The sequence below is a fragment of the Zalophus californianus genome, chromosome 9, assembly GCF_009762305.2.
Source record: "Zalophus californianus isolate mZalCal1 chromosome 9, mZalCal1.pri.v2, whole genome shotgun sequence".
Classification (NCBI taxonomy): Eukaryota; Metazoa; Chordata; class Mammalia; order Carnivora; family Otariidae; genus Zalophus; species Zalophus californianus.
In genome coordinates, this window is record NC_045603.1 from 125,502,099 (window position 1) to 125,514,444 (window position 12,346).

Below are 12,346 nucleotides of genomic sequence, written 5' to 3' on the forward strand. Positions count from 1 at the left end.
TCTTCTTAAATGTTTGCTGAATTCACCAGTGAAGACATATGGTCCAGGTCTTTTTGTTTTGTTGGGAACAATCTCCTTACCAGTTACAGGTCTATTTCTGTTTTCACTTTCTTTTGGAGTAAGTTTTGGTTCATTACATGCTTCTAGAAATTTGCCCATTTTATCTAGGTGTCCTTCCTTGTGCTAGCTCGGGTACTGATTTTTCCTCTGGACATCCCCAAGGATCATGTTCCTAGGCAGCACCTAGGCCCAGGGGTTGGAATTTGGGAGAGAGAAGCCAGGTCTCCTGACTCCCTACTGCCCAAACCACCCCCACTGGAGGCTGATGGGTGAAGCACAAGGGGTTTTAAACCTCTGCATGGGAGGGGTAGGTACCTGGACAGAGCGGGGATGGGCAGGGTCCAGATGGAACTGCAAAGCCACAGCCTTGAGGTGACATCAGCCATGACAGCCCTTGGGACACAAGCCTGGATGCTGTTGCCTGAGATGGAATCTCGCCAGGCACCACTACAGACCTGATGCTACTCAACACCACCTTGCTTCCTCCCAAAGTTGTCCCCTTACCATCATTCCTGGTACTTGCGGCCCAGGGCCCTTGCCCTGGAGGGTGAAGGGCCAAGGCGGAAAGTGGAATGTAAGACTAGTGCCAGGTGTGGGGGGCAGGGAAGGACCCAAGGTGGGAGAGCAATATCAGAGAGGACTTTGGACACCTGGAGAACCTTTGACAGGAATTGGGAGGGAGGCAGGAAACGTGACCCTAGAGACTGGAGATTCCAGAGGGCTGATGCCTAGTCTATTTTATATAGTCATCCATTTTAATTCCCTTCTCAAGAAACCTAGACTGCTACCATTTGGGGGAGAACCCCTTTTCTTTGATAAACTTTTTTTGCTTGGGGTTTTCCTACTTTCTTCACTTCCCTCCAGTCCTCCCTTTCTGACAGATGTGGAGGAACCCCAAGACTAGTTTTTGGACTTCTCTATTTATTTCTTTGTTTTATCTCATTCATTGATATGGTATGACTCCCACGTGTGTATTTTAAGTTCAGACCTTGCTCTCACAGACTCCAGATGCATTTCCAACTGCCAGCTTGACTCCCCACTTAAATGTTCTATAGACATCTGAGGGTTTGTATTTCCAAAATGGAACTCTTGGTCTTTTCCTTCAGATTTGCTCCTCTTTCAGCCTTGCACATCTCTGCTGATTACAAACTTCAATTTGTACAGAGGAAAAACTTGGGATCATTTTTGATTCTTGTTCTGCTTTCACTCTCACATATAAACTGTTACCAGATTTTTTGGCTCTATTTTGTAATTACCCAGAATGTACTTTTACCATCCCCTCTACTGTCATTTTCATCAAGCAACCATTATCTCTCATCTGGATTGCTCTTGGGCAGCTTACTTGCCATTGAGTCTTGTAGGGACAAGTTTCTCTACTCTTTAATCTCTATATAGCCAAAATGACGGGTTTAAAATGTAAGTTAGGCTATGACACTTGTCTCCTCAAAACCATGCAATAAATCTCATTTTATTCCTAAATAACAGCCAGTGTTTTCACAGTGGCCTTCAAGTACTTCTGAGAGTACTTACTGGGTACACCTGCATCCAAATCCCCAATGTTGAGTAGATTATGCTAGTTAAAATTCAGAGTCCTAGGCCTCGTTCCTGACCTTCTTGATAAGAACATCTGGGAGGGGATCTTAGGGATCTTGAACAGGCTCCCTGGAAATTGTTGTGCATACTGAAGGTTGAGCACCACTGTTACATACTCTGTATATTATCTGCCTCTCTGATCTCGGCTCCTGTGATTCTTTTTGTTTACACTGCTCTAGGTACACTGGCACCTTGCATGTTCCTTGAAAACCTCACCTTTAAGTAAGAAACGTTGGAGTCACTGCCCCCTTCGTCTGGCAAGCTTTCTCTCAGACTCGTGCATGACTCAGACCCTCACTGACCTCAAGTCTTTGCCCAAAATATCACCCTCTCAGTAACACCTACTGGGACCCCCCTATTTACACTCACTTCTTGCCCTGCTTCTCATACTTTTGACTTCCCTTAAACCTCCTCAACTTTTTCTTTTTTCCCATGGCATATAGAATGCTAACATTCTATGTAAGTTACTAGCTTATCACATATACCATATATGCCTGTTCTGTCCTTCTGGAATATAACCTCCACAGGGCAGGGATTCTTATTTTGTTCACTCACAAATCCCAAGTGTTTACATCAATGTTTGTCATATAGTGTGCCTTAATAAATATTTAATGAGAATAATTTGGGGCAGTAATTTATATTGTGGAAGTATATTCTAAACTTTTATTATCTTCGACATAGGAAAACATTAAAAGGAAGATAAGAAAAGTACTTATAATAAGATAAACATAAATAGGGAAAGCAAATCACTATATCTTCAGTAGCTTTCTACTATAAAGTATACACAAAGTTTTTCAGGAAAAAAGTTTATAAAAGCAAACACTTTGAAACAAAGATTTGTTAGAATAGTGTTTTAAAAGACCAGCCATCTCCTTCCTTAAGAAATACCCAGAGTTGTTACAAATTCTTTCTTTGAAGATTTGTTTTGTGGTAAGCAATCTGTCATTTTTAATTTTAACTTTCTTTCTTTCTTTCTCATATTTTTGGTTAGTATTTTTTCTACCAAATATCTATAATGTTGTATTCCTTATAATTAAAAGACATGGAGATATTAAATTCCATCTAAAAATAAGATACGGTAATTTTCTTTTTATATAGTAATTTTTTCTTTTCTACACTGAGTCAGCTTAGATATTTTTAGTCTGGAAGATGAGATAAGCAAAACAATAAGAAGAAAATATACATTGTCATTAAAAAAATATTCTGAGTAGTCACCTATATTTCCATAGAAACTCTTTCAAGAGTCTTTCAAGAGTCTAATCTGTTTAGTCCCCAAAATAAATTGTGAACTTGAGCTAGGGTGAATTTTGAATGGTTCTGCTTGTAACTATGTATAACTTGTAACTACTTGTAATAAATATGTTGAGCAGTGATAAATGAGATAAAGAATATGAACTAATGTATTAGAGAGAAGGGGAGGCTGCTGAAAATTATCCCACAATTCAAGTGCCAGTATGAAGAACCTCCTAATTCTTTGCCCTAAATATCAGGATAAGCTGAATAACTGCGCTTATTATAATCTATAATAATAATAGTAGTAGTCAACACACCATCCATATTACAAAAAAAGTAAACTTTTTAGTAAGTTATGATTTAGAAAGGATGTTTTGAAAAGAAAAGCATGAAGAATAGAATTCATTAAAAATAATCATTTCAAGATGGCAAAATTCATCATTCTCATTTTTATTCTTCTACCTTCCATTGGGCGGTATTATTCATTTTTAGCCCTAACATATATCATACATGAGAAATGTTACAAATGTTTGTTGAATAGAAAAGTGAGAAGATGCACTTTAAATGTTTTCAGCTTAATTCTCTTTTTTAAAAATAGCCTCAATGATAATGGCTATTCTTCCTCTAGTGGTTCTGATACATCGATAACCTGAGTTAAGTATCTTAAGGTATTTATGCTAAACAAGAGGTTTATTTAATGAAAGCAAAACTACTCACCCATTAGTTTTGATCATTTGCTTTGTGGTCACTTTCATTAGACTGTTTAATTTGAACCACAATTAGATTTTATCCTTTTAAAAGGTAAAGCAGATTCTTTAGCCATTAATTAAAGGTTCTAACTAAGGTTAGTTACAAGATGGATGTTATGTACCTTCCACTGGTGAACCAACTCAGCAAAATAGTATACTTCTGGTTTGAGAAGTAAATATTGTAACTCTAATAATGAAACTGTACCTTCTTCCGGGAGCAGGTAGACATGAACTCATAAAATGCTTTCAGGTGTGCTACTATATAGCAAACTGCCCCCTAGGATTCCATAAGGGTTTACAAGGTGCATACCAGCAAAATAAATCTACAAATGCTATTCTTTTATGGGAATATAAATTCATATATATAATTTATAATTATTTAAAATGAGAATGTCTAAATGATCCATATTAAATAGTTCTTGCCCCTCATTAAAGCAGTGAAATGAAATCCCAGTTGTCAAATGTCCAGACTGCATGTGACATACTTATCTGAAAGGCAATGTCAGAAACAACTCAAAGGTGGAAGTTTCTGCATCTTGGAGAGGTAAAACCTCAGGAATAGCCAATAATGCTCAAGTCTGCTGTTCGTGTTTTTCTCCCCTCCTGCCTTTAAAAAAGCGCTCCAAGAGGAACTTTCACTTTTGATCAAATCAAATTAAAGATTTTTAATAAATCATCTAAATGAAAGAGATAAGATGAGTGGGAAATTTACATTGTCAAAGAGATCACATGATCATATGTAAAAAGACCTATACTTCCATAATAAATTATTGCTTAAACAAAAATAAATACTGAACTCCTATACGATACTCTTTCTTTTAAATGGTGAAAGTCTTCTTCATTGCCAAATCTCAGGAAGGGAATATAATGCACTGGTAAAAATCATGGGCACAGGTGTCCAACTGCCCGCTTGTTTACTGCTCCTGTGGATCCGGTGACCTTGTATGTATCATTTAACACTGACAGACTCTTATCTGTAATATGGTGCCTTCTTATAGGTTTGTGGTGGAAATTAAAAGGAATTTATGCAAAGTATCAAGCACATTTTATGTATCTCGTATATTTTATACTTTCTTATTAGTTATGGCTTGCTCTTTTTACACAAAGAACTGTGTAACATAGACCCTACTGTCCACTCTTGCTTTCTTGTCTTTAGTGGGAAAAGTGGCATGTCATCATCTCTATGCTAATTCAGATAAAAGATCTGATGCAGGTGAGAATGTAAGGAAAGATGCAGAAACAAATTGATGTTAGGCAATATTTCCCCTGTGAGGCTACATAGGTTTGCAATGTTTGCATTTGGCTTTAAAACTGCAAGAAGAGATGGCATGGATATCATGAGATAGAATCTCCTTTTCCTGGTAGTTAGGAAGGCCTTGTAGAATTTCTAGTCACAGTAGAGTCAAGCACACAGTAAAAGGGTGTTACTAAACATTTTTTGGGGCATCTCCAATACCCAGCACATTCAGGATTAGATCAGAAACAACGTAACTTTCTCAATTTGGATCTAAATCACTGTAGTACAAGCAGTGCGCCCAGCAGTCCTGCAGATCTGTCTCTTGCTTCAACAGTGTTTGGATGGAACAGACCAGGGACGCCCCTCCAACCAGCCAACGACCACCCTCCAACCTCTTTTCCAGTCGCAACCTTGGGAGCCATCTTCTTGGCCACCGCTGCCTCTGGGACCCAGCCAACAGCCAATTTCGAGCTTACCTTACCACCAATCAACCATGAGCTCCTCCAGATTCGTCAGAATTATTCCACCGAGGTGGAGGCCGCCGTCAACCGCCTGGTCAACATGCATCTGCGGGCCTCCTACACCTACCTCTCTCTGGGCTTCTATTTCGACCGTGGACGATGTGGCTCTGGAAGGTGTGGGCCACTTCTTCCGCGAGTTGGCTGAGGAGAAGTGCGAGGGCGCTGAGCGTCTCTTGAAGATGCAAAACCAGCGTGGCGGCCGCGCCCTCTTCCAGGATATCCAGAAGCCATCCCAAGATGAGTGGGGGAAAACCCTGGACGCCATGGAAAGCTGCCCTGGTTCTGGAGAAGAGCCTGAACCAGGCCCTTTTGGATCTGCATGCCTGGGTTCTGCCACGCAGACCCCCATCTCTGTGACTTCCTGGAGAACCACTTCCTAGATGAGGAGGTGAAACTCATCAAGAAGATGGGCGACCACCTGACTAACCCTCCGCAGGCTGGCCGGCCCCCAGGGCTGGGGCTGGGCGAGTATCTCTTCGAGAGGCTCACTCTTAAGCACCACTAGGAGCCTCTGGAGACCAGCAGCATTTGAGGGGCCCCTCTGACAGTCCCCTGGTACCAGAGCTTGTGCCTTAGGCTGTCCCTGCAGCCGCGAGGCAGCTTTTTTTTTTAAGATTTTATTTATTTATTTATTTGAGAGAGAGAATGAGATAGAGAGCATGAAAGGGGGGAGGGTCAGAGGGAAGAAGTAGACTCCCCACTGAGCAGGGAGCCCTATGTGGGACTCGATCCTGGGACTCCAGGATCATGACTGAGCCGAAGGCAGTCACTTAACCAACTGAGCCACCCAGGCGCCACGAGGCAAGCTTTTTAACCACCCTGGAGCCCTCTCCCAAGCCGCGGACTTAAGTGGAAACAATAAAGCTTTTTGCAGCAATCAGTCAATCAATCAATCAATCAATAAATCACTGTAATACAAAAAGGAAGCAAAGATATAAAGTATCAAACATAATGTTTTAGGTTATGCTCTCCTAGACTCATCTACCTTTCTTCCCCTTACAATTTGATCCAACCAGGTGGACAACATGCTCAGAGACAGGAAGAATCGTGCTCAGAGACAGTAAGAATTGTGTAATATAGACCCTACTGTCCACCCTTGCTTTCTTGTCTTTTGTGGGAAAAGTGGCATATCATCATCTCTATGCTAATATGAGAAGCTTCACTCCTCACTGGCAATGAAGATGAAGGTATATTGGCCCATAGCTACTCTCAGCTGTGATTACTGCCAAGTTGAAAAAACTGGTGTGAAAGAATGGAGATGACAAAAACAAGAGATTATGATGAAGTCCTAGCGGTGGTAGAGTTTCTGTTTCCTATTATCCCTATTTTTCCCAGAATAAGGTTGCTTGTGGTTTAAGTTCATGAATTATTCCTACAACCTTCTCATAAATTCTTATAGTGCCCTCAGTCCAACCTGTCACCCGCCATGTTGCTTAGTTGGCAGACGCCATTAAAAAATAAAAGATGTTTAAACCTTAAAATCACCTACTATTTATTGAATTTCTACTATTGCATTCCTGGCACCACTGCTGGGATCTTTTATAAATTATCTTATTTAGTCTTCACAGAAATCTCATACAGTGTTGTAGAGCAGAAACTTGGGTACAAAGCGACTAAATGACTTACACAGGTACTAAGTGAAAGAATAATGTTTTGCATTCCTATCTGTGTAACTCTAAAGCCCATTATTATTGAGACTACTGGTAGTAAGGATATCAAGTATAGATATTTTTAATCTATTGCACTCACTGAAGCTCTCCAAAACCCACAAAAAATCTAAAAATAAAACATTGTCTTCTATGAAAGTAGGGTATAGTCATAATTTCAACACAGAAATACTGTCTTCCAAATTTAGTGCAATTTGGAGCAAATTAAGGGAGAGCACAAGAGATAATTTAAGTAGCAGATGTAGATATTTCTAAAAGTAAATCACATGCTCCTGAAAGTTTCAAACAATATTTAATTTTCTTGGAACAACAAAGTCTAGGGCTATGGAAAAACCAAAGACAAAGAAGGACATTCCTATAAAAACTTAGTTTGATCCCATGAAAAACAAAAGTTAGCAGAACTAAAAGAAGAAATGGACTAATCCACAATCAAATTAGAATTGCAAACTTAACTCATTTCTCTCAAGGGTTGACAAAAAGGGCAGAAAAAATCAGAAAGAACATAGAAGTTTTAATCAACACAACTTCCAACCTTGACTTAATTGGCATATATGTAGCACATCACCCAGCAATTATGATTTACGTCCTTTACAAATATGTATTAAACGTCTCCAAAAAATTACATGCTGTAACAAAAAGAAAAGTTTAATACATTACAATGATTGAAATAATTCAGAATCTGTTCTCTAATTGTACTGAAATTAAGCTAGAAATCAGTAACAAAAACATAACTAAAATTTTCAAGCTACCTAGAAATTACATAAAAATTCTTAGATAGCATATGGAAATTAATATAAAAAGGGTCTCTCCAAAATCTTCCATTCAAGTATTCTTTGCATAGTTATAAAATATCTACATATTAGGCAATAAAGTAAAGAAGTTCTAAAAAGAAGAAATATGATTGGTCACATTCTATAAAAAGAATAAAATATAGAAAATAGTCAAATATGTAAGAAAATAATCCTGGGACACTGAAATTTGATTTGATTAAAACTTTGGGGTTAAAGGAAGAAAGAAAAATGCAACTGCATTTTTCCCTTATACGTTTTATTTTTTTATTGAAGTGGACTTGGCAAACAATGTTACATTAGTTTCAGGTATAAAACATAGTGATTCAACATTTGTATACATTATGAAGTAATCACCAAGATAAATGTAGCTACCGTGTGTCACTATACAAAGCTGTTACATATTATTAACTATATTCTGGAAGCTGTACATTTTATCCCCTGTGTTATTTATTTTATAACTGGAACTCTGCACCTTGTAATCCTCTTCCTCTATCTTGCCCATCCCCCTACTACCCTTCCCTCTGGAAGCCACCAGATTGTTCTCTGTATCAATGAGTCTATTTCTGTTTTGTTTTGTCTGTTTGTTTCTTTTGTTTTTTGGATTCTACCTGTAAGTGAAATAGTATATTTGTCTTTGTCTGACTTCTTTTACTTAGCATAATACCCTCTAGGGCCATCCATGTTGTTGCAAATGGCTAGATTTCATTTTATCATGACTAATATTCCATTTGTATACATACACACATACATATACCACATCTTTCTTTTATTTATTATTGATGGACACTTAGGTTACTTCCATGTCTTGGCTATTGTAAATAGTGATGCCATGAACGTATGGGTGCATATATCTTTTTGAATTAGTGTTTTTGTTTTCTTCAGATAAATACCCAGAAATGGAATTGCTAGATCATATGATTTTTCATTTCTATTTTTCTTTTTTTGAGAAAACTCCATACTGTTTTTCATAGTGGCTGCACCATTTTCCATTTCCACTAACAGTGTACAAGGGTTCCATTTCTCCACATCCTCACCAACACTTCTTCTTTCATACCTTTTTGATGATATCCACTCTGACAGGTGTTAGGTAATATATCATTGTGTTTTTGATTTACATTTCCCCAATGATTGATGATGTTGAGCATGTTTTCATATGTTTGTTGGCCATTTGTATGTCATCCTTGGAAAAATGTATATTCATGTTCTCTGACCATTTTTTAATTGGATAATTTGGTTTTTTAATATTGAGTTGTGTGTTTTTATATATTTTGGATATTAACCTCTTATCAGTTATACAATTTGCAAATATTTTCTCCCATTCAGTTTGTTTGGTTGATGGTTTCCTTTGCTGTGCAGAAACTTTTTAATTTCTTAAGTCCCATTTGTTTATTTTGGCTTTTGTTGCTTTTTTCTGAGGAGATAGTTCAAAAACATGATTACATAGACTGATGTATGAGAGATTACTGCCTATGTTTTCTAAGAGTGGTTTTATGGTTGTATTTAAGTTTTTAATCAATTTTGAGTTTATTTTTCTATATGGTGTAAAAAAAAAAGTGGTCCAGTTTGTTTTGCATGTAGTTGCCCAGTATGGCCAGCACCATTTATTGAAGAGACTGTCTTTTTCCCACTATATGTTCTTTCCTACTTGGTCTTAAATGTCCATTATGCATGGATTTATTTTTGGGCTCACTTTTCTGTTCTATTGATCTATGTGTCTGTTTCATGCCAATACCACTCTGTTTTGTAATATAGTTTGAAATCATCAAGTGTGATATTTCCTTCTTTGTTCTTCTTGGTCAAAATTTTTGGCCATTCAGGGTCTTTTGAGGTTCCATACAAATTTTAAGATCGTTTATTCCATTTGAATGAAAAATGCCACTGGAATTTTCATGGGGATTGCATTTCATCTGTAGATTGCTTTGGATAGTATGGCTATTTTAACAATATTATTTTTTCCAGTCCATGAGCATGGTATATCTCCATTTATTTGTATCATCTTCAATTTCTTTTATCAATGTGTTGTATTTTCAGAGTACAGGGCTTTCACCTCCTTGGTTAAATTTATTCTTGGTATTTTATTCTTTTTGATGTAATTGTGAATGGAATTATTTTCTTAATTTCTCTTACAGTTCATTTTTAGTATATTAGAAATGCCAGATTTCTTTATATGAATTTTGTATCCTGCAACTTTATTGAATTCATTTGTTTTAATGTTTGATTTTTTTTTTTTTTGGTGAAGTCTTTAGGCTTTTTTATATATAGTATCACGTCATTTGTAAATAGTGACAGTTTTACTTCTTCACTTCCAATTTGGAATCCTTTTATTTATTTTTCTTGTCTGATTGCTATGGCTAGGACTTCCAGTACTATTGAATAAAAGTGGCAAGAGTGGGCACTTTTGCCTTATTCCTGACCTTAGAGTAGAGATATTCAGTTTTTCCAAAATTGAATATGATGTTAGCAGTGGGTTCATCATACATGGCTTTTATTATGTTGCAGCATCTTTGTTCTATACCCAGTTTGTTGAGAGTTTTTATCATACATGGATGTTGAATTTTTTTCAAATGCTTTTCTTGCATCTATTGAGATTATAATATGATTTTTATCCTTCTTTTTGTTACTATAGCGTAGTATGTTGATAGGTTTGTGAACATTGAGCCATCCTTACAATCCCAGGATAAATCCTACTTGGTCATGTTGTATGATCCTTTTACTGTGTTGTTAGATTTGGTTTGCTTATATTTTGTTGAAGATTTTTGTATCAATGTTCATCAGAGATATTAGCCTTTATTTTTTTGTAGTGTCTTTGTCTGGTTTTGGTATCAGGGTAATTAATAGTTTAGGAAGGCTAGGTATTAATTCTTCTATAAATATGTGGTAGAATTCACCTGTAAAGCCATCTGGTGCTGGACTTTACTTTGTTGGGAGTTTTTTGTTGAATAATTCAATTTCATTACTAGTAATTAGTCTGTTTAGACTTTCTGTTTATTGATTCAGTCTTGGAAGATTTTATGTTTCTAGGAATTTATTCATTTATTCTAGACTGTCCCATTTCTTGGCATGCAATTGTTTGTACTAGTCTCTTAGGATTCTTTATATTTCTGTGGTATCAGTTGTAACTTCTCTTTTATTTCTGATTTTATTTATTTGGGCCCTCTCTTTTTTTCTCTTAATGAGTATGGCTAAAGGTTTTATCAATTTCATTTATCTTTTCATAGAACCAGTTTTATGAAAAGTTAGTTTTATTTATCTTTTCTATTTTTTTTAGTCTCTATTTAATTTTTTTCCAGTATGATCTTTATTATTTCCTTTCTTCTAGTAACTTTGGACTTAGTTTGTTCTTCATTTTCTAGTTCCTTTAGGTGTAAAATTAGATTGTTTATTTGAGATTTTTCTTGCTTTTCAGGTGGGCCTGTTTCACTGTAAACTTCCCTCTTCCTTTCTTTGCTGCATCCCATAGGTTTTGGGAACTTTTTTCATTTTCAGTTGTTTCAAGTGTTTTTTTTTTATTTCTTTGTTGATCCATTGATTATTTAGTAACATGTTTAGCCTTCATATGTTTATGTTTTTTCCAGCTTTCTTCTTTAAAACTGATTTATAGTGTCATACCATTGTGGTCAGAAAAGATGCTTGATATGACTTCAACCTTCTTTAATATATTGACACTTGTGTTTCTAATATGTTACTTATCCTAAAGAATGTTTCATATGCACTTAAAAAGAATGTGTATTCTGCTGGTTTGGGATGGAATGAACTGTATTTATTAAATCCATCTTGTCTTCATGTGTCAGTTAAGGCCAATGTATTATTTTCTGTCTAGATAATCTACTTTTGTAAGTATGGTGTTAAAAAGTCCCCTACTACCATGGTATTGTTGTCAATTTTCCCTATATGTCTATTAATATTTGTTTTGTGTTGAGATGCCCCTATGTTGTGTGCCTAGATATTTACAAATTTTATATCCTCTTGTTGGATTGATCCCTTTATCATTATGTGGTGTTCATCATTATCTTTTATTACAGTCTTTGTTTTAAAGTAATTTTTGTCTGATATAAGTATTGTTATCCCAACTTACCTTTCATTTTCATTCACATGGAGTATGTTTTCCCACCCCTTCACTTTCAGTCAGTCTACGTGTGTCTTTAGATCTGAAGTTAGTCTCTTACAGGCAGAATATATATGGATATTTTTTATCCATTCAACCACTCCATAGATCTTGATTATAGCATTTCATACACTTACATTTAGAATAACTATTGATGGATATGTACTTATTGCCATTTTTTACTGTTTTCTGGTTGCTTTTTGTAATTTCTTCTCTTTCTTTGTTCTTGTTTTGTTGTCTTCCCTTGTGACCAGGTAACTTTCCTTAGTGTTATGTCTGTCCTTTATCTTTATTTTTTATTTATCTCTTTATTTATCTCTTACAGATATTTGGTTTGTGGTTACCATGAGGTTCATATATAATATCCTATGTATACAGCAGTCTATTAGA

General features: G+C 36.2%; 1 pseudogene; it reads left to right on the forward strand.

Annotated features, from left to right (window-relative positions):
- The first annotated feature begins 1,460 nt into the window (after window positions 1-1,460).
- LOC113922147 lies at window positions 1,461-5,898 on the forward strand (annotated as a pseudogene).
- The last annotated feature ends 6,448 nt before the right edge of the window (window positions 5,899-12,346 follow it).